Source organism: Taudactylus pleione, unplaced genomic scaffold, assembly GCF_031769625.1.
Source record: "Taudactylus pleione unplaced genomic scaffold, aTauple2 ptg000556l, whole genome shotgun sequence".
In the NCBI taxonomy this organism is placed as follows: domain Eukaryota; kingdom Metazoa; phylum Chordata; class Amphibia; order Anura; family Myobatrachidae; genus Taudactylus; species Taudactylus pleione.
Genome location: NW_028284958.1, coordinates 26,064,311 through 26,092,010, shown reverse-complemented (window position 1 = coordinate 26,092,010; position 27,700 = coordinate 26,064,311). Strand labels below are relative to the sequence as shown.

General features: G+C 46.1%; 1 pseudogene; it reads left to right on the top strand.

The window, feature by feature from the left end:
- The first annotated feature begins 17,268 nt into the window (after positions 1 to 17,268).
- On the top strand, positions 17,269 to 18,797 carry LOC148482007 (uncharacterized; annotated as a pseudogene).
- Positions 18,798 to 27,700: the final 8,903 nt, after the last annotated feature.

Genomic DNA, 27,700 nt, shown 5'->3' with positions numbered 1-27,700 from the left:
ATTCAGGGCTCTACCCTTTGGTCTCTCCACGGCACCAAGGGTATTTACCAAGGTGATGGCGGTCATGGCGGCTCACCTTCGGAGCCAGGGAATACGGTTGCTACCGTATCTAGACGACCTCCTCTTGCTGACAAGCTCCCCGGAGGTACTGATCCAACATCTCCACCTGACGGTCGCTTGTCTACAGGCGCATGGCTGGTTGATCAACTGGAAGAAGTCCTCCCTCATCCCTTCACAGCGGATGGTTCATTTGGGGGCCCTGCTGGACTCTCGTCAGCAACGGATTTTTCTGACTCCAGAGAAGGTCTCCTCCTTACAGCTGCGGATTCACAGTTGTCTGAGCAGTGGCAGAGTGTCGGTGCACTCAGCGATGAGAGTTTTGGGGTCCATGGTGTCGGCATTCGACATGGTGGAGTTTGCCCAGTTCCATTCCAGGCCCCTGCAGGGGCTGATTCTTTCGGAATGGAACGGATTGCCACACAGGATCCGCTCTCAGATGCTGGTGTTGTCCTCGGAGGTGCGTCTGTCCCTAGCCTGGTGGCTGCAGACGGCTCATCTCCTAGAGGGGCGCCCCTTTTGGATCCCGGAATGGGTTCTGCTCACGACAGATGCCAGTATCCGGGGTTGGGGGGCGGTGACAGGCTCCTTGTCACTTCAGGGTCGTTGGTCGGCGGAGGAAGCGATTCTTCCCATCAACATCCTGGAACTGCGGGCAGTATACAGAGCCCTGCAGTCGTCCGGCACCGCTCTTCACGGAAGGGCCGTTCAGGTGCAGTCAGACAACGCCACCACGGTGGCGTACATCAATCACCAGGGAGGGACTCACAGTCGAGCTGCGATGTCGGAGGTGTCCCGCGTCCTGGCTTGGGCGGAGCGCTATCTTCCAGCTTTCTCGGCAGTTTTCATCCCAGGAGTCCTCAATTGGGAGGCAGACTTCCTCAGCCGTTACGACGTGCATCCCGGGGAATGGTCGCTTCATCCAGAGGTATTCCAACTACTCGTGGACAAGTGGGGGGCTGCCAGAGCTGGACCTGATGGTGTCCCGTCACAATCACAAGCTGCCTGTGTACGGGTCAAGGACAAGGGACGCAGGCGCAAGTCTGATAGACGCGCTGTCGGTGAAATGGCTGTTTCAACTGGCTTACTTGTTCCCTCCGATATCTCTGCTGCCTCGGGTCCTGCGCAAGTTCAAACAGGACGGAGGCACACTGATCCTGGTGGCCCCAGCGTGGCCCAGAAGGCCGTGGTACTCCGATCTGCGGAGCCTGTCCATCGACGCTCCGTACCTCCTTCCTCAACGGCGGGACCTGTTGTCTCAGGGGCCCTGTCTTCACCCGGATCTGGGTCGACTATCTTTGACGGCGTGGCTCTTGAGACAGCCGTCCTGAGGTCTCGGGGCTTTTCTAGCTCCGTTATTACCACCATGCTGAGGGCGCGCAAGCCTGCTTCCACGAGGATCTATCACAGAGTGTGGCACACTTACTTTCAGTGGTGCGAGGCCAGAAACTATGATCCCCAGGTGTTCCGGGTTTCGCGTATTCTGGCTTTCCTTCAGTCGGGTTTGGACTTAGGATTACGTCTTTCTTCGCTGAAGGTGCACGTGTCTGCTCTGTCGGTGTGGTTCCAGCGCAGGATCGCTGCTATGCCGGACGTACACACCTTTTTCCAGGGAGTTTTGAGAATCCAGCCTCCCTTTGTGCCACCTGTGGCCCCGTGGGATTTGGCGGTGGTTCTTCGGGCCTTACAGGGTCCTCCTTTTGAGCCCTTGGAGTCAGTGGAGCTCAAGTGGCTAACTTTTAAAACTGTTTTCCTCTTGGCTGCCAGGAGGGTTTCAGATTTGGGGGCGTTTTCTTGTCGTCCCCCTTTTCTGATTTTTCATCAGGACAGAGCGGTGCTTCGCACTAGTCCTGATTTCCTGCCTAAGGTGGTTTCCAGGTTCCACATTAATCAGGAAATTGTTGTACCAGCCTTTCAGTCGCCTGATCTTTCGGCTGGGGAGACTTCATTAGACGTTGTCCGTGCACTCCAGGTTTATGTGGACCGGACTAGTTCTGTGAGGAAGTCGGATTCTTTGTTTATCCTCTTTGGTTTTCACAAGAGGGGTTGGCCTACCAACAAACAGACTCTAGCCCGTTGGCTTCGTTCTGTTATTATTGAGGCTTATATGCAGGAGGGTTTACCTGTTCCAGCCTCTGTTAAGGCTCATTCCACTCGGTCCGTGGGCCCTTCTTGGGCTGCTAGCCGTGGCGCCTCTGCTGTTCAGCTCTGTAAGGCGGCCACCTTGTCTTCCATTCAGACCTTTTTGAGGTTCTATGTGTTTGACACCTTTGCCTCTCAGGATGCATCCTTTGGGCGCCGGGTTCTCCTATCAGCACAGGAGCGTCCCCGCCCTTAGTTGGACTGCTTTGGGACATCCCCAAGGTCACCCTGTGGACCCCTATGGACCCTGAAGTAGAAAACAAGAGATATGGTAAGAACTTACCTTTGTTATCTCTGTTTCTACGAAGTCCATAGGGTCCACAGGGCACCCGCCCTGACTCACCTGACTTCATATGGGCTCTGTGTTTTCCGTCTCCCATTTCTGTGAGTATGGTTATTGTGTGTTCCAGTCTTCCTTCTCTCTGTTTCGTCTCCTCCTCCGGCCTGGGCTGCTTACCAACTGAGGTGCCTGTGGCTCGGGGGCGGGGTATAGGGGAGGTTGGACCCAAGTGCATCCTGGGAGCAGCTAAAAGCTTTAACTCCGTGGTGCCCGAGGATCCAGGATCCAGCTATACCCCAAGGTCACCCTGTGGACCCTATGGACTTCGTAGAAACAGAGATAACAAAGGTAAGTTCTTACCATATCTCTTGTTTTCCCATGAACTCTGCATGTGAGGTTGACAACCTCCTGACTGAGCTTCATCCCAGTAAAGGTAATGACAAACTGCATGTAACACTATTAACAGGAGAAGAGTATGGAGGCCTTATTAGTGTATGACCATGCTCAGGAAATTGGAACTGCTCTATTAAAATGAGCCATGCATCACAGTTTCCCCTCTGGATATTTATGCAGTTGACCTCTTGCTAATCACTAAGTAGCATATCTTTAGCATATAGCCTTAGCACTATGCTCTATAGGGAAAATTGGGTTAAAAGTTTTAAAATTATGTACCTGCAGATAATCACAGGTTTCCTGAAGCCCATCCTAAAATCAAAGTCTTGGGGGCGTGGCTTGGCTGCTGAGGACAGCCGACGTGTCCTTCATTAGCTCCCGCAGCCGTCGGCTATTGAGGGGATTCCTGGGGGACCTCCCTATCCCCAAACCATTGCCACACTACCTGAGGTGTCCCCGGTCGGCTGGTCCTCTCCCGCCGTCCTCCGGCAGTCTCTGAGTCCTGCGACGGTGAAGCCGTGGCCTCGATTTGACTGTCCCGGCCGCCGCGTCCCTGCTGCTTCTTACTGCTGGTGGCTTCCATCTCCCTCCGCACAACCTCAGACACCGCTGACCGCTGCCCCTACCTTCTGGTCCCTCTATAAGACCGAAGAGAAGCTCTCTGGTGGCCCGGGTGGGAGCATTATACCCGCGAGGTGGAGTGCCCCAGGACCCGCCCACCATCTTGGATTTTTTTTTTTTAAAGGGAGCCAGCTCTGCATTAGGAGGCTGTCCAGAGCCTATACCATCACAACGCTCCAGGTTCTGCAGCCGAGGCTCCTCTACAAGCTGCCATACAGGTACTCCCTTGGTTGGGGACACCCCACTGACTCCCCCCTGCTGTTTGTGACAAGCCCCTCTGCAGTCTCATTTCCCCTGCTTTGTATACCCTACCAAGTACTAAGGTTTGCCCTGCACAGTATGCAGCTTCTGAAGGGTTCTCAGAGTTGCTCCACTATTAAAATAGGTGACATAAAAAAAATTCTGGACTTTCCTGTACTTGAATAACTTTAATACTTTAACTGTCTTGGAGCTCCCTCCTGTGGCTGATTGAAGACACTACAGCTCTATACCTGCCTGTTTTTCTATTGTGTTCTCTGCCACAGCCTGATCGCGGTCTGGGCGAATCCATTTTGGAAGACTATGGAAGAGGACAGAGACCGTACACTCGCAACTATCCCTGCTTCATGAGACGATCACTCAACAGTCCTTGGACATGAGGGCCATGCAAAATAAGCTAGATGATTTGGACAATGGAGGCCACAGAAATAATATTCTAATCCGTGGCCTTCCAGAAGATATTCCTCCTTCAGGCTTTATAGACGTTCTTAATAAGATCTTCGGGGAAATCCTGGACTTGGACCCAAACGATTCTATTGAATTCGATAGAGCCCTCCGCCTGAAGGGTCCGGCGTCGGACCGTCCACGCGATGTGATCTGCCGGATTCATTACTTCTCACAGAAAGAAGATATCCTTCGCAAGACCCGCAACTTGGAAGGTGTAGAATTTAATGGTACTCTCCTGCAGATATTTCAGGATTGTCGTGGCGCACGCTTCAGCAGCGTAGATTATTGAAGCCCCTTACAGAAGCGCTTCGCAAGAAGGACATTAAATATAGATGGGGATTTCCACTTTCCCTTCAGGTTTCACACAATGGCGGTCTCGGATCTTCCTGATTTTTGTTCAACTTTGGGACTAGAAGTTATAACTCTTCATGATTGGCAGGTTCTTTCTCTTCCCAATACATTACCTCTCAGCTTTCCGAGAAGAGCCCGCTGGGAACAAGTTCAGCACAACAAGAAGTCGTCTGGAGGAGAAGCTTCCCCCCGTGAATTACTGCTGGTTTGCCATATATTTTTGCTTTATAACTTTACTGCATCATCTTCTATTTTTGCATAATTTGGTGTTATTGCTGGGAGTCAAACTGTTTTTTTTCTTAGTGGGTTTATCTCCAGGACTAGCCGTTAGAGCCACTACCTATTATTTGTATTGATTTTTGCCGGCAGTACTTTCTGGTCCTGCTGTCCCTTGTTTTCTAGTTCCCTTATATGGGCTCTCACTTAATCGCGCTGCTGCTTCGGCCATTTTCCCCTTTCACCCATGTTGCCCTTCTGTTAGACTGTTAGGGCAATCTCTCCCTAGCGGAGGATTGTCTTCTTCTGGAGTTCCGTTTAGTAACAGGTATTTAGCAGTTAGCACTGTTTTTTAATTTTGCTATTTTGATATTGTTTATGATGACAAGGTTATTGCCCCCTAGTGTGCCCCCCACCGCAGAACTTTTTTCCGTGATATGGACACCCTGGTGGTCCCCTTTTTATCCGGAAGCGGTTTTTCTAGGTTTCTACTGTTTTATATATATTTCAAATTGTATTTTTTCTTCTCATTTGTTTTTCTATTTTTTTTTGTTTTTTGTTTTACCCTTTTTTCTTTTACTTTTCTTTTTTTTTAATTTAGCTCCGGTCCCTTACAGCCTTCTATTTGTGTCCTTCTTTTTTTTATCTATGGCTGCCTCCCTTAGAATAATTTCTATTAATGCCAGGGGGCTGAATGCTCCCGAAAAGCGGGCTCAGGCCCTACGTTCCTTTCATGCCGAAAGGGCAGACATTGTTCTAGTACAAGAGACCCATTTCCGCCATCATGATTCTGCCCCTCGACTTAGCAATCGATTCTTCCCCACTGTTTATTATTGCAATTATACACAATCTAAATCTAAGGGAGTGGCGATTTTGTTCGCTAAACATCTGTGTCTGATGTGGTTGTCCATAGATTGGAGGAGGGGAGATGTTTGCTAGTTAAATGCGCTGTATTTACTTAAACATTTACCATTGTCAATATCTATGCCTCTAACCAGGGTCAGCCAGCCTTCCTCGAAAAGATATTTGGTAGGGTCGCCTCTCTTCAAGAAGGTATCCTGGTGGTTGGAGGGGACTTAAATTGGGCCTTGAACCAGCAAGTAGATGTCTTCTGGTTCTGCTTCCTTCCCAGTTCATACGTCACGTAAGGTGAGGCGTCTTCTCCACATTCACCAGCTCTCCGATGTTTGGCGTAAACTTCACCCCACTGAGAGAGACTTTATTCACTTCTCACACCCACATCTGCCTATTCAAGGATAGATTATTTATTGTTAGGCCATAGATCTCTCCATTTAGTGCATGATGCCTCCATAGATCCGATGACTTGGTCAGACCATGCTCCAGTCCTGTTGGATCTTTCTCTAGGGATCTCTGGCCCATTTTGTAGATCTTGGTGTTTCAGTGAATGCCTACTGAATGATCCCTATTGTAAATCCCAACTTGCAGAGGCTATTGATGGGTACATTGAGTGTAATGTAACCCCTGATGTGTTGGGGCTTACTATTTGGGAAGCACATAAATGTGTTATTAGGGGGAAATGCAGTCGGATGGAATCCTTCTTGAAAAAACAAAGGGCTGGCCAGGTGGAGGATTTGTTGCAGAAAAATGTTAGCTCGAGCGCTCCGTGTGCAGAGGGCTCTCTTTTATACCTTCTATTAAGGATGGAGGGGGTCTGGCTCTTCACGACACCAACAAGATTTCATCAGATTTCTGTTCCTTTGTTCCGGGTTGAGAGGCTCGGGACAACACCTCTAAGATCCTGGCCCTTACTCATCATATCTCCACATTGAAGGTCCCAGCGATATTATTGTCCACTGATGCCAAGAAGGCGTTTGATCACATTGACTGGGGTTTCATGGCTGGTGTGCTGAGACATATGGGACTGGGTCCTGCCATCATTCAACGTATCCTTTCCCCGTCAGCCAGGATTAGAGTCAATGGTTCCCTTTCTGAATCCTTTGTTATTAACAACGGTACTAGACAGGGCTGTCCGCTATCACCCTTGATTTTTATCCTCTGTATGGAGGCCTTGGTGCGGTCTATTAGACTAAACCCCAATATATCTGGTTTTGCTCTACAGGATCAAGGATATAAATTGGCCCTTTTCGCCGATGATTTACTGGCCACTATCACTTCCCTGATTACTTCCCTACCCAATCTCCTAGAAGAGTTTTTATTTATTCGGTGACCTTTCTAATTTTAAGGTTAACTATACCAAATCAGTTGCCCTATATTGTACTGCTCCACCTCAAATGATGGCAGGACTTAAATCTGCCTTTCCTTTTGCCTGGCATGTCTTTCAATTAAAATACCTCAGATTTTTTATTACTAGAGACCCTGGTAACTTGTTTGAAGCTAATTTCACTCCCCTTTTAGCCAAAATACGTTCAGATTTGCGATCTTGGAGAGCTTAGACCCTTTTTATGGTTCGGGAGATTAGGCATTTTAAAAATTAATACTCTTCCAAAGATTCTGTATCTTCTGCAAACTTTACCTATTAAGATACCCCGGCGATGGTTTATGGATATTCCAGCCCTTATTAGGGACTTTGTGTTGGGAGGGATGAGACCCCGTCTTAAACTAGACCTGCTCTACAGGACAACGAATAGAGGTGGCCTCCGGCTTCCCAATATTCGGGGTATTACCACGCATGCTTCCTGACTAGAATACTGGTCTAGAACTGATACTCTGAAGCAATGGGTTTAACTATCCCCATTTCCATAGTTCCATGGCTACCTTCCCTCCCCAACTCCTCCCATCCTGCCATTGGCCCTACGCTATCTTGTTGGAGGTCCCTCCATCTTGTCTGTGACTTCCCCAAGTGGGGGCAAGATTGTGTCATTTGCTGATTTGCAGAGCAAATGGACCCTACCTCAGGGAGAATACTGGCGATATCTTCAGGTACACCACTTTCTCCATTCTCTGGACTCCTCCAACACCCCTCATTCCACTCCAATGCCTTTTCGAACTCCTATGTGCTGGTCCCTCTGCTCCCTCTCATACTATTTCACTGATATACAGTTTTCTCTCAGAAGATGCGAGTCTCCTCCCACATTTCACTAGAACTTGGGATCTGGAGTTGGCTGGGGACCTGGGGGGGAAGCCAACTGGGCTAAAATTATTTAATTTGGCACATGTTTGCTCACCCAGTGTTGGTGTTCGGAAGACCCAGTACAAGTTAATATCCCGTTGGTATAGGTGTCCGGATACTCTTTCCAGGATGGGGATTGGGATGCCCAACATTTGCTGGCGGTGCTCCAACGCCCCTGGCAACCCATTTCACATATGGTGGCAATGCATCCTTCTCCACCCATTTTGGTCAGAGGTTCTTAGACTTTCCGCTATTATTATAGGAGAACCGGTTCCTTCTGACCCGTTGTTTTGGTTATTCCATCTGTCCCCTGACCCTACCTCCAGATATAAAAAAAATCCCTGTTATGCCACCTAAACAACGCTGCTAAGTCAGTTGTACCGGTAAGGTGGCGCTCCTCCTCTCCTCCAACAGTTAAGGACTGGTTTACCAAAATTGACTTCTACATGGACATGGAAGATATTGTATCTTCTGCGGATGGGAACTATCCTGTTTTCAGGGATACTTGGTTCCGCTGGTTGGTTTTCAAGGACTCAGGGACCTATGGGGGTATTATCGCATCTCACCCCTCCTAATTCATTACCTCCTTATGGTATGTGGATCCTTCTGGTCCTCGGCCAATGGGTTTGGGCATTGATTTGGTCCTCTTGTACTTGGCGGGCTGCATTTTCTTTCTCTTTTGTTGTTTTTGGGATTCTGAGCTGATTTCCCCTTTTTTCTTCCTATTTTCTATCTATTTTTTTCTTTTCCTTTTTTGCTTTGGTTTTGTTTTGATTAAATTAGAGACTATTTTGTATGATTTTGCGGTTTCTATCTTTTTTTTTTTTTGTCTTCTATTTTGATGTTTCTATTTTCTTTCTGTCTGCAGATTGATTGAGATTTATATGTGTATGTGTGTGTAAAAAAAATAAAATATATATATATATATAGCTAAAATTGTTTTTGTTAAATTTGTTTATTATAAACTAATACAAATTTATTTGCACTAAAATCAAAGACTTTTTACTTGATACATTATCCTGATTTATGAAGATTTAAAGAGACTCAAATACACTTCAATTTAAAGTGCTGCCTTTATATCCAAGGTACAGTAACCACTTTATAATTTCCTGAAGATTCTACCAATTGAAAGCCATTTCTTAACACTTCAGATGCAATGTTACAGCAATTAAAGAACTACTTGAAGCTGCCTTGCAGTTTATTACTTCTTATGTTGAGAGGAGAGTCTAAAATGCCCACCTAAATTGATTAAACTTCTGCGTGAATGACTGAATTTCCTGGGACCAGTTCTGCTTTTGGTTGATCACTGGCAAAACAATACCTCAGTTCTCTTAAACAGCTCCTCAAGGAGGTAGACATTCTGGCAGAGTTCAAAGGGAAGGAAAATAACACAATGGAACTTAAGGGGCCTATCCATTAGCAGATAAATTTGAACGATTTATCGTTCAGTCGTTCAATTTATCTGCTAAGGGATAGGCTCTGAACCATAAAAATGCGCACTCCCGCAGCCAACAAATTGGGTCTTTTGTCTCTCCAACATGTTGGTCAAATATCTTAGATATTAGAAATATCTGTCGCGATAAACGACAAACGACTTTTTTATGAAAATGAATATAAACAAAAAGAATCCACTCCCAGAATGTCATGCAATATCGTTCGTCATTCGTCGTTTGCAAAAATCTGTCATGTACATGACAGATATCTGTCACAGCAGCCCCAGGAATTTTCAAAAGATAAATATTTTGTCTTTCAGAAAGATCTGCTAATGGATAGGCCCCTTAACGCAGTGCTTTCAACACTCCTTCTCTGGCATGGAGATAAAGGACACCACAAAAGGCCGTCACAGCCTAAACTCATTTAGTGAAAGAGACAATCAATTTGAGAGATGGGTGTCAGACCTAGATTCCTACTAACACACTGGGGAGGCTAATATATCAGAGATTCTCCAAGCTCACCACTATACAAGATCGACACAAGGGTCTTGACATTCGGCAACAAGAAAGTTACAGATTGAAGGGATTCCAGAGGAAGTATATTCCGTGACTCTTGACATGTACCTGAAAAGAAGAAATTTCAGATCCGTTACTTCCATCTTAAAGCATTTTAGTGCTTGCCACGGGTTAGGTACGAGATCCCGGCTGTCAGAATCCCGGCCGCGTAATCGCAACAGGGGAAATCATAACACATGCTGGTAAGTATTCTAACACCTTTCCTGCAGTCTACCCCCCCCCCCCTTCTTCCGCTCCCTCCTGCAAACCAACCCTAACTCTCCCCGTAGTTCCTAACCTTAACCCGAATACTCATCCTCGGGATTGCAGCCGTTGGGATTCTGAATGCTGTCGGGATTCCGGCGATGGGATTCTGTCCATCGGCATTGAGGGGGGAGGGGGGGGTGATGATTACATCTCATTTGCCACAGATGGAGTTATTGATAGCATCAATGACAGGCCCAGAGTATGATCTGTAATATCAGTTCTTATAATAGAGCACAGGTTCTCAAACTAGGTGCTCAGGACCCCAAACAGTGCATGTTTTCCAGGTCTCACAGAATTATAAGTGAAATAATTGGCTCCACCTGTGAATCTTTTAAAATGTGTCAGCGAATAATGAATACACCTGTGCTCCTGCTGGGTGACCTGGACAATGTGACCTCTGTGTTGTCCTGAGACACAAGTTTGAGAACCACTGTAATAGAGAATCAGCCAAATGCCTTTCTACTTTAAATTCTAATGATGAAATGTTCAAGCTGACCACAGAGGGTGCCAAGAAAAGAGTGGTATTTTGGAGTGATCGAAGAGCTAATTCTTGATCCTGACAGCTGTTTACATATGTCTGTCTTATTGCCAATAAGAGCTGGTTGCTGAGTACAGAGTGCATTAAAAATGCTGGCCAGTTCTGAATGTCGACACTCAGAATGTTGACATGGACAGAAGGTCAACAAGGAAAATGTCACATATCGACATGTTCATAATGTCAACATTTAACATTGTTTGGGGTCAATCTAATTAGTCACAGCCCAATCTTATCCCAGACTCGTGGATTTTCATAGGCTGTGAACAAACCCAGCAAGTCCGGAGGTACCATAAGTGCGGCATATAGCAGCACTTCCTCGCACTGCAATCACGGGCAATTGAATTGAGCCCACGTGGCCCAACCAAGAGAGTAAAGACATTAACATCAAATATATTCGCTTCAGCAGATGGAACATGTATGGCATGTATTATATAAAAAGAGCATTTTCCAAAATTATTTAAATTTGCTTTGCAATATTGACAAAGAAGTGTCACAGATATGTATTGGGAGGGCTTCACATTTTATTAGTGGCGGGTCCTACCTCTATTTCCCTGGGGTCTGCAGGACCGCAAATGTGCGCATGCACAGGATCATGATCCTGCAGATGCGCACAAATCAACAAGCCGACCTCTAGAGACTGCATTGGCTGCTGCCTCTAGAAGCCAGATAGGGCTGCTGTTATAGCAGAGGTGTGGCTTCCCTGCTAATTACAATCTGGACTGTAAAGCTGGGTACACATTAAATGATTTGCAAACGATCAGATATTGTTAACGATTTCCCTTGAACTCCCCGGAACTCCTGGACTAACGATATAGTGCATACACAATGCAATTTACTAACTTTTTCCAAATCGTCAGATCGTTAACTATATATCCTTTGAATGCCCAAAGACCTGTTGACCATCTTTAAGATTTCATAAAAAATTAAATAATGGGCTGTACTATGAGGCACAGATACAGCATGCAGGGGAGGCTTTGTGGGACCTGTAGTTCTACTGCAAAAGGCAATGTTTTTACATCTATTTTCATACTACACTTTACACTATCAACCCAGCACCCACCACCATGGGGTGCTATCAGCCCAGGCCTGGGGTGCTCTGGAGAGGGGGACCCCTTTATTGGGTCCCCACCTCCCCAGGGATCCCCGGCCTGGGCAGACCAGTGGTCAAGCGTAATGTTTTGGCCGGGGGACCTGGTGAAAGGGTTCCCCTGGCTGTGGCATTACACCCCCACTAGAAAGTCTGGTGCTGGTTATGGGAAATACAGGGGACCCTCATTTTGTCCCCTGTATTTCCAAAACAAGGACAGACTTGCTGAGCCCAGTGCTGTTTGTGCTAAATACAGGGGACCCCTACATCTTTTGTCCCCTGTATTTTCATAACCAGAACTGGCCCTGAAAAGTCCAGGGCTGGTTGTGCTTTTAGGGGTGGATTCTACGTCTTTTTTTATTTTTAACACCAATGTATGCGCCGCGTAATAAAAAAAAATCGTCACTTAACCTGCCCGGGGGTCTCCGCGGCTCTCGGTGGCCACCCCTCTATCTTCTCTCTGGAGAGGGGGCTGCTGGGAGATGTAGTTCTCCCAGGGCCCATTCCGGGGGGCCACACTGACACGGGACACACTTACACACACACTGACATACTCACTGCTGCTGCTGGAGTCCGGGTCCCGACGTTGGATGCAGAAGACATCACTTCAGAAGGTGAGTAATTACTGACTAATTAATCTAATTGGAAACTTTCAATTGCTTAATTAGTCATTAGGAGGGGTGCCGCCGGGGACCCAGAGCAAGTCCCACTGATTTTTCCTAAAATTAGAAAAAAATCAAACTTGCTCTGGAGGTGCGAGAATAAAAATCTCTCGGCACGCAAAATAGAAAAAAAAAAATTACTTGCAGGCAAAACCTCGCAGGTGCGGGTTTTTTGCTTTTCTCGCACATACTGTAATTGAATATGCCCCTATGTCTGGCAGCTGGAAGCACACATGTTTGGACCAGATCAATAGAGTGTGGCAGCTGTAATATTTTCCTGTCATTAGGTGTCTGAGCACAATAATATTTGCACAATTGGTAGTGGTTGGTGGTCCATGATGGAACACAAAGACTAGAAGCCACATCATGGGGACGAGATGTAGAGTATGTGACACTATTTGCCCCATTATAACATTTAAAAAAAAAAAAATAGCTGATGGGGAAGTGCAATAAATTAATGAAAAAAACTTATTTGCACAATATATGTAGATTTATGTTGATAAGGTAATAAAGAGAATGTGTATCCATGATCACCATAAGTTATGAGGAAATGGCTAGAGGTACATAAGGGAAATTGAACAAAGCAAAATTATTGTATCATCCAGTGGCGCTGGATATAAAATGTTGCAAAACACAAAGTATTGGGATAGTACTTAATCCTTATCAGAAATTTGAAATCCTGCTGGTCATCCTTTTGTATCTGGAGTTCTCAAAATCTTCATACTTTGTCCATATGATACATGTAACAAAAATAGTAAAGGAATGTCTTAATAGTCTGATGTAATTTTCCTATTAATGTTCATATGCAGAATGACGTTGTTCTTATCAAATAGGCACATATGGTTGATGCGTATCCCACTCACATTAGAAAGTGTGGTTTAACTCCTAAAAAGGTTTCTTTACTCTTCCTTCCTAATTGTTATTCAAAATAAGTCTTTTTATATCGTGACACACAAATGTTATGAGGGGTGAAGTGATGCGTACCCTACTCACATGATGTAAATGCTGTAACCTGCATATAATGGTTTCTTTTCGGATATCTTCCTGGAGTATCCTCGGGGTTAATTCCCATATGATGTTTCCTCCCAAGTCTCCTCCGGTATGGCGGGGGATCCAATGGGGTTCTATATGCTGGCTCCAGGCGTCTGGAGCCGGCCCCACTGACATCCCTAGTGATGTCAGTGGGAGTGCTTTTGGCTCTGATAGCCAAAAGCACTCCTGGGCTTGCGGCAGCGAGACCCTACCGCAGGGTCTCGTCGCAAGCCCGATGGTTGCGATGGTCTTGACCATCGCGACCATCATCATGGATGCTTGCATAAGCTGTGGGTGGTAACCCACAGCTATGCGAGCGTCCAAGAGGCCGCTCCATTTTTAGGTAGGAGGGCCCTGATTCAGAGCGAGCGCTCTGGTCAGAGCGTCCGGCTCTGAATCATGCCCTGTGTGCGGTTTCTTCCTGTTTTAAATGTTCCACAATAGAAATCTGCCATTTCGGGTTTGAATGACTACAGACCAATCACATTGACGTCTGTGGTCATGAAAACTTTTGTACGTCTAGAACTGAACCATCTGGAAGTGATGGCATGCCCTCGCTTGGATCCCTTGCAATTTGCCTATTGGGTGAATAGGTCAGTGGAAGATGCGATCAATATAGGGTTGCATCATGTTCTGCAACATATTGACCTGCCTGGTACCTATGCGAGGGTCTTGTTCGTCGACTTCAGTTCGGCATTCAATACGATTGTCCCAGGGATATTGTACTCAAAATTGTTGCATTTGGGGGTTCCATTATCTACCTGTGAATGGATAGTAGATTTCCTGACAGATAGGAAGCAGTATGTGAAAGCAGGGGGGTCACTTCAAGTGCACGCAGGATCAGCACAGGTGCCCCCCAAGGGTGTGTCCTTTCCCCAATGCTCTTCTCTCTGTATACCAATGACTGTTATGCTGGTGAGCAATCTGTGAAGTTCCCTTTTCAAATTTGCCCTGGGCTCCAAATACCCTAGTTACGCCACTGAGAGTTGCTGATTCTTTTTTACTCTGCTATAATCGAGCCGGTGTTATGTTCCTCGGTTATAGTTTGGTTTGACTCAGCAACCGAAAGAGATAAGCTTTGGCTCCAAAGGGTTGTGAGAACAGTGGAAAGGATTATTGGGGTTGGTCTCCCTTCAGTTCAGGAGCAGTACTTGTCCAGGGCGAGGAAGCGGGCAATTAATATTGTAAGGGATCAGTCGCATCCTGGTTGTTCCCTGTTTAAACTGCTTCCGTCAAGCAGGCGCTATAGAGCACTGCCTACAAAAACTTCTAGGCATCATAATAGTTTCTTTCCGCAGGCTATTTGCTTGTTGAACAATTGGCGGAAGGATCTTCTTAGTTTCGTAGTAGTGTTTTAAGAATAGGACATTTTCCTTTTACTGTCTGTTACAGATTATGTATTGTATTTATGTTCTGTGACTGGATTGTGAACTGTCATTTATGTGAGTTCTTGGTGTGCAGTAAACCGGACCTAAATTCCTGATATACGGTTGTATACTTGGCCAATAAAGATGATTCTGATTCTGTTGTTGAACTACAAATCCCAGCATGACTTGCAACAGTTTTAGCATGGCCAAACAGAGAAAATGTGGCAGGGTATTCTGGGATGTGTAGTTCTACAACAGCTGGGGGGCCGCCTCTTGCCCACCCCTATGCTAGGGCACCTGTTTGGCATCTAGGTGTGAAGGGCTGTAATGCCCCACTTACAGTGCTGCTGGACTTGCACATTTGTGTTCACAGCCCCATAGGGCTGCGAGCAAAGATGTGCGAGTCTGGTGTGAGAGGGGCCGCGAGGGGGGTGAATTGTACGGTTACAACAGTAACTCACCCCCTTCGCACCCAATTGTATCGAGACCAGAGATCCAAAGCAAATAGTTCAACTCAAGACCAGGCCATTGTAGCAGAAAGAGTTAAAAGGTGAATCATGGACCATAGAAAGGCAAATGGGTGGGATGGGTCCCTCTGGAAAGTAGGTAGGAGTTTGAGAAACAAGACTATGGTGTTATACAGTTGCTCTAAATTAGAGGCCGAGGGCCTGATTCACTACAGATCACAATATTGCTTAGCAACGCAGTTCAACTACGATAGTATGCTAATCCAATGTGATTGCAATGCAAACTCAGCACAACATACGGATGCCCAGTTTACCTTACACACATCCGTAATGTTTAGCAGAATAGCAAAACCATCGGTACAATAGAGTACCATCGCAGCCTCACGCACACTTTCACAAGCCCTGACCTTACTCAGGAATTGTGAACAACCACGCACGCTATGAGACCTCACGCTGCGTAGGGCATTGCAGTGGCTAATTTATGCACCAGCGTGCAAACGCAATGGCACGCCTGTGTCTCCCCGACCCCCCCCCCCCCGTCACCACCCACAAACGGTGCTTCCTGTCAATCACTCTGCGAGGGAGCTGCGTAGCCTCTGCGTTCTCAGTCCCGATCGCATGAGACCTCACGCTGCATACGGCATTGCGTGGGGCATTGCAGTGGCTAATTCCTGCAACGGCGTGCAAACGCACTGGCACGCCTGTGTCTCCCCGACCCCCCCCCCCCCTCCCCGTCACCACCCACAAATGGTGCTTCCTGTCAATCACTCTGCGAGGGGTCTGCGTAGCCTCTGCGATCTCAGTCCCGATCGCAATAGCTAGTTCGTGCACGCACGGAACTCAACAATCGCCCAATTGCGTGCGTATTAGCAACTGCGATACTTGCTGAATCAGGCCCCGAATCAGGAATTCTCCAGATTTTGATGCTTTTATATCTAAAACTGTGCCCTAGATCAGTAACCTTTTCATGGAGCGTTAACACCTCCAGTAGAAAGGCTGTAATGTGCATTTATTGATTTATTGTGCAAGGAAACCAGCTCTTCCAATTTAGTCTCAAACTAATCCCTCCAATCTCCAACCTCTGTGATTTCAGCAAATAAACTTTCCTGCTGATACAGGGGCTGATTCAGCAGAAGACGCAGATGGTGATATTCACGCAGATTCCAGATTATCGGGTTTATATGGCCGTAATGGTGATTCCAGGCTGCGACCGCAGATGCTGACAGGAGGCGCCTCTCCACTTCAGATGCCTCCTGCAGCATTTGAATTTTCTCTGGAAGGGAATTGCAAAGCCGCTTGTGTGCAGCTTTGCAATTCCATCCACTGCTGAATCAGCCCCACTGTCACTCTGTGGCCAATGAGCATTTAATGCATGGTTCTCACTGTGAGGAGAGCATCTGTAAACCCAAATCCTTCTGCTGCATGGGCACACCTGGGTTTCCCTTAGATGCACCAAATGGAGCTAAAACCCACTGGAGGAGGCAAGTTTGGTGACTTGTGGAGTATATCAACAGGATAAAGGAACTAAGGTGTGCCAATATAGCGGGGAGAAACTTAGAATGGGTGGTCAAGTCTGGCTGAGAGTCACTAGTATGTTGTAATTGCATGTGTTAGCAATAATAAATTATCCTAAGTGAACCATGGTAAAATGGGCACACGTGGTACTAAACAGGTGGGCAACTATTAGCTGTGACGCTGGGTTTGGAGCTGAAACTGTTGCATTAAAAGAAAAAAAAATGAAGTAACAGCTGGTCATGCTGTGGTACATGAGAACGAAATAGCTTTGTTTTTCAACATTCATAGTTTTGACATGAGAATGTCGACACTGATGAAATGTTGACATGATTAGTATGTCAACAAAACAGTGTGTCCTGGCGGTACGGCAATCACTTCCCTGGTTGCTGCTCCGGGGTTATAGCACTGTCTTCTGGGTATGGCGATCAGCTGATCCAGAGTTTTGTGGTCTGCTGACCCAATGGTGGTGAGTAACGCTAATCCTTAACCTTAATCCTAACCCTCCCATCCTGCAGCCTAACCCAATCCCTCCCATCCTGCAGCCTAACCCTAACCTCTGCTCCTGCAGCCTAACCCTACCATCCCGCAGCTTAGCCCTAACCCTCCACGCCTTCATCTCCTGACCATCTTCTCCTGCACTTTATCCCTAACCCTCCCATCCCTCAGCCTAACCCTAACCTACCCTTCCCGCAGCCTAACCTTCCCATCCCGCAGCCTAAACCTCTGCTCCTGCAGCCTAACCCTAACCCTGCTATCCCGCAACCTAATGCTAACAATCTGCTCCTACAGCCTTACCCTTACCCTACGCTCCTGCAGACTAACCCTCCCATCCTGCAGCCTTACCCTTACCCTACGCTCCTGCAGCCTTACCCTTACCCTACGCTCCTGCAGACTAACCCTAACCCTCCCATCCTGCAGCCTAACCCTAACCTTTTTACTCCTGCAGACTAACCCTAACCTTCCCACACCGCAGAATAACCCTAACCCTCCCATTCTGCAGCCTAGCCCCTCCACTCTTGCATCCCCCTAACAGTCTTCTCCTGCAGTTTATTCCTAACCCATCCCTCAGCCGGGATGCAGTCACTATGCCGGCGGATGGGATCCAGCCTAACCCTCTGCTCCTGCAGCCTAACTCTACCATCCCTCAGCCTAACACTCCCCTTCTGCAGATTAACCCTAACTCTCCACTCCTGCAACCTAAACCTCCCAGCCTGCAGCCTAACCCTAACCCTCCACTCTTGCAGCCCCCTAACCCTCCCATCTCATAGCCTAATCCTAACCTTTCGCTTCTGCAGCCTAACTTTTACACAGTCTAGCCCTAACCCTTCATCTCCTAACATCTTCTCCTGCACCTTATCCCTAACCCTCCCATCCCTCAGCCTAACCCTCCACTTCTGCAGCCTAGCCCTAACTTTCCCTTCCAGCAGCCTAACCCTAATCCTTCCATCCTGCAGCCTAACCCTCCACTACTGCAGCCTGACCTTAACCCTTCCACACTGCAACTTAACCCTGCTATCCCACAACCTAACGCTAACCATCTGCTCCTGCAGCTTCACCTTTACCCTACACTCCTGCCTCCTAACCATAACCCTCCCATCCTGGAACCTAACCCTAACCTTTTACTCCTGCAGCCTAACCCTAACCTTCCCACACCGCAGCCTAATCCTAACCCTCCCATCCTGCAGCCTAGCCCTAACCTTCCACTCCTGCATCCCCCTAATCCTCTTCTCCTGCAGCTTACTCCTAACCCTTCCATCCCTCAGCCTAACCCTCTGCTCCTGAAGCCTAACCCTAATCCTCCCATCCCGCAGCCTAACCCTCTGCTCTGCAGCCTAACCCTCCGCTATTGCAGCCTAACCCTATCCCTCCCATCTCGCAGCCTAACCCTAACCCTAATCCTCCACTATTGCAGCCTAACCCTATCCCTCCCATCTCGTAGCCTAACCCTAACCCTCCACTATTGCAACCTAACCCCAGGGATGGTGCTAGGGTGTTCGGCGCCCTCCTGCATACTATAAATTTGCAGCGTCTTTCCCATTTTTTATAAAGGGACAACAAAAAAGGGTCATGGTCTCACAAGAAAGGGGCGTGGTCACACAATAGTACCCCTAATTCAAATTACACCACACAGTAGCACAATGTTATTAACATTACACCGCGCATAGTGCCCCTGATTCACGTTACATCACATAGTAGTGTCCCTAATTCACGTTACAACACACAATAATGCCCCTTATACACAATGCCTACAGTACTGCTCCTTACACACATATTGCACACAGTAGTAGTGCCCCTTACACATAATGTACACAGTAATAGGTGCATACACACGTAACGATTTTTTTAACGATTTAACTATAACGACGTCGAGTTATAACGATGAACGATTATCGTTCATGTGCATTCCCGTTTGTAGTTCATTCTCACTGACCAATTGAACGATTTTCATTAAGGGAAGTTACAAAAATCATTTGTAGTTCAAAAAATCGTTCATTACACTTAAAAAAATCTGACAGAAAATCGTTGGTAACAAAATCGTTGTGTGTGTGTATGCAGATAATAACACACAGACACACAACACTGTATCTACCCGAAGCCCCGCTACTGCGCAAAATCTCAGCGGGTGCCCATCAAATGGCAAATAGAGAAGGCGACATCGGTGCATCTCCAGCCCGGTGCCTCCCTGCTGTGCAGAGGTGGCTTACCGTATCACACCAGCCCTGCCTAACCCTCTATTCCTGCAGCCCTCTAACCAGAGCCTTTTGGGAAGGGGCCCTCACCCAGCATATCACCCCCTTATCCCAGCACAGCACGTCATCAGCCCCCACCCTCATCCACCGCCCCTATCCCAGCAAAGCACCCCTCTCCCAGCAGTGAGCACCACAGCACCCCCGTCCTCTCCCAGTTCCAAACTTACTTTACTTGAGCGCAGCCTGCAGAGCTGTCCCTCTCAAGGTACTGCAAGCTGTGGGCGGCGGACCCGCTTTTCCCGTCTCAGGCTGGCAGGCGGCAGCTGTGTGTGATGATTGCAGGGGGTGGAGCCCAAGGCACGGAGCCGTAACTACACTTTTTGGTGCCCTGTGCCAGAGAGAGCATTGGCTAAACCCCCCCCCCCGCCAATTTTATTAATTAGGGATATAAGATAGTGCACTTGAAAAAGGGCCATGGCTTCATGGGGAAGGGCCAGGGAAGAGATAGGGTTACTCCTGGGGCAGCCAGGAGATGCTGGGGATAAAACAAGAGGAAGCTACAAGTGTTAATGATACTAAACAGGAAAATTGACAGGCCCTAACAGCGCCCACTCCCCAGTGGTGCCCTGTGCCATAGCACAGGTCACACTACCTTAGTTACGGCCCTGCCAAGGCATGAGGTGTGACTCCTAGCACCACAAAGGCCCATGGTGCAGCGGCCTTCCCGCAACCATTACTTAAAGTCCTGAATGAGCCTCTGCCCAAGCGCAAAAGCTCATTCTGATTGTGTGAAGCCTCCGAGCCGGCCCGGTCCTAACCACTAGTCACCGTCCAGGTGCTCTGCCCCTGCAAACTGCCGCCGGCTGTTCCGCCGCTACCCGCTCACTGTTTGCTGCTGCCAGGCCCGATTGGAGCTGTCAGCTGAGCTCCGATTGTGAATTCTGTGCAGTGGCAATAGCAGCTGCCAGAGGGCCTGATTCAGACCCGGTCGCAAGCGCTGAGCGCTCGCAACCGGGTTGATGGTGGCACAGAGCACATGTGCACGACGGAGCCAGCTCCATCATGCGCATGCGCGAGACCCGGATAGCGACGGGCAATCCGTCGCTCCGGGTCTCGCACCAAAGGGGGCGTGCTGTCGATGTTGAGTGACAGCACGCCCCCTTTGGTGGGCGGGCCGGGGGGGTGGCTGCCCAGACAGAGGTGTTCCCATAATAGATAGAACAAAAAAAGTTTTTAAAATATGATATCAGCCAATAATTGCGCTGTCTAAGCTGCAAAAAGTGATATATATCTCCCTGATGTTACCCTCACCAGACAATATGTAAAAAGAAAAAATAGGAGAATACCACTTTGCGCTTGTAGATATAGTAATATAATATAACTTATCTTATGCGATATCCCAATATATGAGAACCGGAGAACCTCTTCACAATAAATCCTCACTGTGATAGATGGGAGGTATATACTCCGGTAGTAATGGATATGTAAAAATGAAAAACAGAAGAATTCTAGTGCAGACACCTTACAACATATGAAATATAAATGAGACGAGGGTGTTTCTGACCAGACCAAAGGAGGAAGGTGCTGTTTTCATCTGTGAGGTTGGAGGACTACTGCGGGCAGTGAGACCATCCAAAAAAAAAATCTCTACATGCACAATAATCACCGGATTCTGGTAGGAGGCCACCTTCATCATTTTTAAAGTTATTTCTGGATGTACCAGCTATGGAAATTGTTATGTGTACCTGGCATTGAGGATCTCACCATTTGGGGAATACTTATTAAAAATATTCCTTTTTGGAAATTACTTTGAGCCTTATTGTGACATTTTTACTGTTGCGGACATTTATATTTCATATGTTGTAAGGTGTCTGCACTAGAATTCTTCTGTTTTTCATAAGTTATATTATATTACTATATCTACAAGCGCAAAGTGGTATTCTCCTATTTTTTTTTTTTACAGAGGCGTTCCCATGTTTGAGCCGAAAGCTCTCTGGGGCTTGCGGCAACGAGACCCTACCACAAGGGTCTCGTCGCAAGCCCGATGGTGTTGACCATAGCGACCATCATCATGGCCGCTAGCTATAGCTGTGGGTGGTCACCGGCTCTGAATCAGGGCCAGAGTCTCTGCCCAGCCGGCAGCAGGTGCCCCGGCCGTGCCAGCACCAAACTTCCACCGGCCTTAGGCGGGATTGGATGCCCCTAGGCCAGTGGTTCCCAAACTGTGCGCCATGGCACCCTGGGGTGCCTCGGGACACTTGCAGGGGTGCCTCAGGTTGATGGTTCAGCACCAAATCAAATTATTTATGGTCAATGTAATGTAAATATGTGGATGAACAGAAGATCAAACCTGTCCACAACTACATAACTGACCCTGAGGATGACAGGTAAGCACAATTTACTTCACTTTACTACTTTAATAAATTTTTCTGAATTTCTCAATAGCAAACATTTGGCTTAGGGGTGCCGTGAAAACATTGATACTCTAGGGCGTCCGTGATTCAAAAGAGTTTGGGAACCACTGCCCTAGGCATTTGCTTAGTTTGTCTATGCCTAGGGTCAGCTCTGCCTCTAACCTTCTGCTCCCAGCAGAATGTTGACATTTTACAATTCAACATTGTGAACATGTCGACATTGTGGTATTAACATTATTATTGTCAACATTTTGAATATGGACATGGTAACTCCATCCCCAAGAGAACTAAAGCTGGAGTTGCCAGAGTTCGCAGAGTAGTCAGCGTTGCGCTAAACTAGAGCACCTGGTTTGGGTGTGACAGAGAACACTGCAGTACTAATGTTGAGCAAAGCTGAAATAAAAAAATATACTGAATGTGGATACAACTGAAGCAAAGCTTGGATGACTTGGATACAGCTATAGGATTATACAGCAATAATTGACCACCAGATGGCAGCAGATCCACACAACACACAGGAGTAGATGATTAATTCAGCAAACCATTGCAAATAACTAGAAAACTGCTGAAATAACACACAAACTGGAGGAGAACATTTCATTAAGAAATATTGTAAGGAGGAGATTCAATTGTTTTGGGTGCCGCGATAATCAATGGGCACCTAATGTAGCTATTGAATTGTTTAGGGCACCGCCAGCTGTTCGCGCCCAGACAGAGCAACAATTGAATTGCTTCATCAGGCTCCCTGCACTGACAGCACCTGGGTGAAACATTTAGGAATGCCGGCGCTTAGAATACCGGAGACAGAATCCTGACATCTGTCAGAATCCCAGTGCTGACATACCGACCATCGACATTCTGAAGGTAAGTAGCGGGGTTTGGGGGAGGGTTAGGTCCAGGCACTGGGATGGGAGGGGTAGGGTTAGGGCACGGAGAGGGTTAGGATACCAACCGACAGATGTTGGTATCCTAACCCTGTCGGGATGCCGGCATCTGGATTTTGACCACTGGGATCCTGAGCGCCTGCATCCCATACTCATCCCTTTGAATCACCCCCTAAAAGTTTGAGGACCACGTTGAAGCATTCGCTTTTTATGATAGTACTTTATTGTGGGTCATCAGATGACTGTGTTCCTTGTTGGTCAAAGTAAATTGCAAGTGTGGGTTTCAAGTGTCAAATTTGTTGATCGAAACTATGTAACCCTTGCACATCTCCAGGTACTTATTCAAATCAATAAAATTAGTTCCTGTGCCAGCTTTACCACCCTATTTCATGCCCAAAACTTTATTGGCCAAGGCAAAGTGCAAGTTGCTCAGGTGTAAATGTTAAATATGTTGACCAAGACTTTTTAGCCTTTGCACAAACTACAGCTACTTATTCAAGTTTATAAATTCTGGTGCATATGCCCGCTTTACCACCAAAACCTTTTTGGGCAAGGCAAATTCCAAGTGTAAGTGACCCCCCTCTGTGGGTACCAAGTGTCAAATTTGTTGCCCAATGCTATTTAACTCTTGCACAACTACAGCTACTTATTCAAATTTATAAATTCTGGTGCCTGTGCCTGTAAATTGCACGTGGCTCATATGTTAGTGCCCCTGTGGGCAGAGGTGTAGCCATGGTACCCAGAGCATGTCTATGCTATGCTCTCTCACCCCTTACTGAATTTTGCTATAGTGGGGGTGGCCAGCATATGTGGCTAATTTGTCATTTTAAAATGAAAAAAAAATAAAAAAATCATGAATTGTCTACAGAGACCATCTTTTGCTGGATAATAAACACACCCTTTGCGCAATCTGCCCCTGTCCTCCCTGTGGCTTTGTTTACCCCAGCCTTCACCTCCCAGCGTACATTGCAATGTAGGAATGAACATCGGAAGCCATCGATGTTTCAGATTGGATGAAAGTACTTTTTCCATCGAATAGCGGGAATTCCATGGTTGCCAGCCATCGGATGCAGCTTTCTGATGCCCATCCGATGGCTGGCTGTGGGCGGAAACATACATTCTTGCTCTGCATAGCATGGCATCTATTCACAATGTAGGGGGAGCCTGGAGCAGCCCAGCATCTCGGAGAGTGCTCAGCACGCCCCTACAATGATGTGAACGGGGGGTGCTATGAGGCTTCGCACCCTTTTCCAGAGGCTTCATTGGGAGGTATTGCTAAAGTGCGCATGCGTGAAGCTATGACTGCTTCTGCGCATGCACAAAGTATAACAATTGCGATGGTTATTTATTTATTACCAGCTAGTTATATAGCGCACACATATTCCGCAGCGCTTTACAGAGAATATTTGACCATTAACATCAGTCCCTGCCCCAGTGGAGCTTACAATCTATATTACCTATCACATACTCACAAACATACACACTGTGGTTCATTTTTGTGGGGAGCCAATTAACCTACGTTTTTGGAGTGTGGGAAGAAACCGGAGTACCTGTAGGAAACCCACACAAGCATAGGAAGAATATAAAAACTCCACACAGTTAGGGCCGTAGTGGGAATCCAACCCACGACCTCAGTGCTGTGAGACAGTAATGCTAACCATTACATCATTATACCATCAAATGGCTGTGATGCGTTGGCTAGTTGCTATCGCATTGTTGGACTTGATGTCAGAAGCCCGGCAACCATTCAATGCAAAGTTTCCCTACTGCTATATCACCCACGGCTTGTCTCCCTAGTATCTGCCCAGGGGGGAGGGTCCGCTCACCTCACAAATATGTCCAATATAAATGGCACAAATATAAAAATATCCACTCAAAGGTAAATAGAATATATATCATGATTGCAAGAGTAAAGACTATCAAACTAAATATATAATGTTTATAAACCATAAAACACTATGGCCCCCATTTACTAACGAGTTTTATCACCAAAATGAGAGATACATTTCACTGTGTATGATAAATGGTGCTCCAGCCAATCAAACAAATGTTGGCTCATTCCTTGGCTACAAGACACGTGAGTGCCAACGCTTTGTAATATATATATATATATATATATATATATATATATATATATATACACACACATACACACAAACACACACACACACAGTATGTGTGTGTATGTATATATATATATATATATATATATATATATATAACAATCCAGATAAGCTGCACTCACTTGAGAGAGTGTAAAGTCCAGGGTGCTCCATTAGAGACAATAAAGTCCAAAATCCAATAAAGTAAATTGGGCACTCACCGTTCAGTAGAAAAATGCTTTAATAGCTCATAAATATCATACCAAAGCCGACGTTTCGGTCCCAAAAGGACCTTTGTCAAGACAGTTCACCATCACACAGCTACCACCACGCAGACCCAGCATACTGCAAAAGCAACCAAAGAGTTTTTTAAGGCTAAAAAGTGGAATGTTATGCAATGGCCAAGTCAATCCCCTGACCTGAATACGTTTGAGCATGAATTTCACTTGAAGAAGACAAAACTGAAGGGAAAATGCCCCAAGAACAAGCAGGAACTGAAGACATTTGCAGTAGAGGCCTGGCAGAACAGCGTCTGGTGATGTCTATGCGTTCACTTTAATGCCCCCATTCCTCTTTTTTTCTTTTTTTGTGTGTTTGTGATAGCAACTTCGCTGTCCTGTTATTGTTCAGTGACACTGCCGGCCAGACCGCAGTTTATCATCCACGTATTGTGACACTATAAGTCGTAGCACAGTATGTTATTCTTATTCATAAAAAATATTGTGACACTGTAAGTGGTAGCGCAGTGTTTTACTCATAAACATTCTCATGACACTGTAAGTGGTAATGCAGTGTAATATTCAACTTTTCACTTCTTTCCTCAATCGTGAATAAATGACTAGTTTACACACCGACTACAAGACCACAACAAAGTGCTAAATAACATGCGTTATATATAAAACATAATGACATCACTGTAAGTGGTAGCGCAGTGTGTTATTCTTTTCTTATTCATAAAAATTCTTGTGACACTGTAAGTGGTAGCGCAGTGTGTTATTCTTATTCATAAAAAATCTTGTAACTAAGTAGTAGTGCAGTGTGTTATTCTTTTCTTATTCATAAAAAATCTAGTGACACTGTAAGTAGTAGCACAGAGTGTTATTCTTATTCATAAAAAATCTTGTAACTAAGTAGTAGCGCAGTGTGTTATTCTTTTCTTATTCATAAAAAATCTTGTGATACTGTAGGTCATTGATACCGCAATGTAATATTTAAAACTGGTACAAATTGATCAGTTGAGAGGAGAGCAGGAACCATATACTAGTGCTGGAGCTGCTGCCAGTGCCACCAGTCATGACGATACTAGTCCACCTACATAATTTACTAAAGCCGATGCCCAAGGGCATACAGGGCTTAAGTCAGGGCATCTAAAATCAAGAACCAATCTTTTACAGTGGTAAAGAAAAAATCAAAGGTAAAGTTAGCTGCAGAAAGACATAAAATTGGCAATATGCCTTTCACCACAGAAAGTGGCAAGAAAAGGCTAAGGCCTTGGCCTTTATTTATGACTGGTGGTTCTGCCTCTTATGATGATGTAAGCACAAGTGAACATACTGACATAGAAATCGAGGATGCTTCTGTGGAAGTGCAGCAGGATGAGCAGGATATTTGTTTAGCTGACCCTAATAAGGATATTGTTGATGAGGATGTTGTTTGTGTAAATCAGGCACTAGTGGAAGAAACAGTTGTTGCCCATGATGATAAGGAACAGCCCATTGTCATGCCTGGGCACAAGACAAAAAAAATCCACTTCTAATGTGTGGAATTATTTCTACCCAAATCCGGATAATTGTCAACCCAACTGTACCCTTTGTAAAGCCATAGTAAGTAGAGCTCGAAACCTTAACCATCTAGGAATCTCCTCCCTGTTACGTCATCTGCAGCGCATTCATCCAAAAAGTTTTTTCAAAATTCAGAAACTTTGGATAAAAAAGTACCAACAAGCAGTCCAGCATCAATTAGCTCCCTTCTCTCTGCTAGATTCAAGCACCTGCCATCTTCAACACCTTCATCAACAATATCAATCATGAAGTAATTGGTTTGTTTGGGCCCCCACAAAACAAGCTATCAATATTGCTGGCAATGATCTCTATGTGCACAAACTGGCTTTTACAGAGGCAAGGTGTTGTCACCATCATCATCATCCAATTCCTCACCCTCATCAGTGTGTACATCATCTTCACAGAATATTAATTCGTCCCCGCTGAAATCCACCATTACAGGTGCCTCTGTAATTTTTGGATGTAATTGGCATAGAATTTGTAGTTCATTTTGATGGACATTATCTTTTCCACACTTTGAGGAAGTAGCCTCCTACACCGAAAACTCTTTCAGAGTACATACTGGAGGATGGGCAGCTCAAGTAAAGCAAAGCCAGTTTTTGCAAGGGCCTCCAAATTGCCTTTTTTTCTTGCCAGTAGTCAAACGGACTGTCTAACATGCCTATTTGGACTCTATCATTAGAAAATGTAAAATAGTCCTCAACCATTCTTTGAATGGTGACCATATCAGATGGAGTCATGGTAGAGATCTCATTAATTGTAGGCAATTTTTTAGACCCGACCAGGTGTCAAAACTTGGTTGTGTTGACTCATCTGCATCTGCAACTTTGGAAAGTTTAATTTTTTCTCAGCAGATGCACTTGCTGGAGAAGCCATCACTGAGCTGACAATTTGCTTACCAACAGCTCTTTGCATCTCTTCAGTTCTGTGTCCGTTGGGAAGAAAGACACAATGTAGGACTTAAACCTTAAATATTGCATTTGCTCTGTTCTGCTTATCCACATATCTGTGGTTAAGTGGACAGTGGGTACAACAGTATTTTGGAGGCCA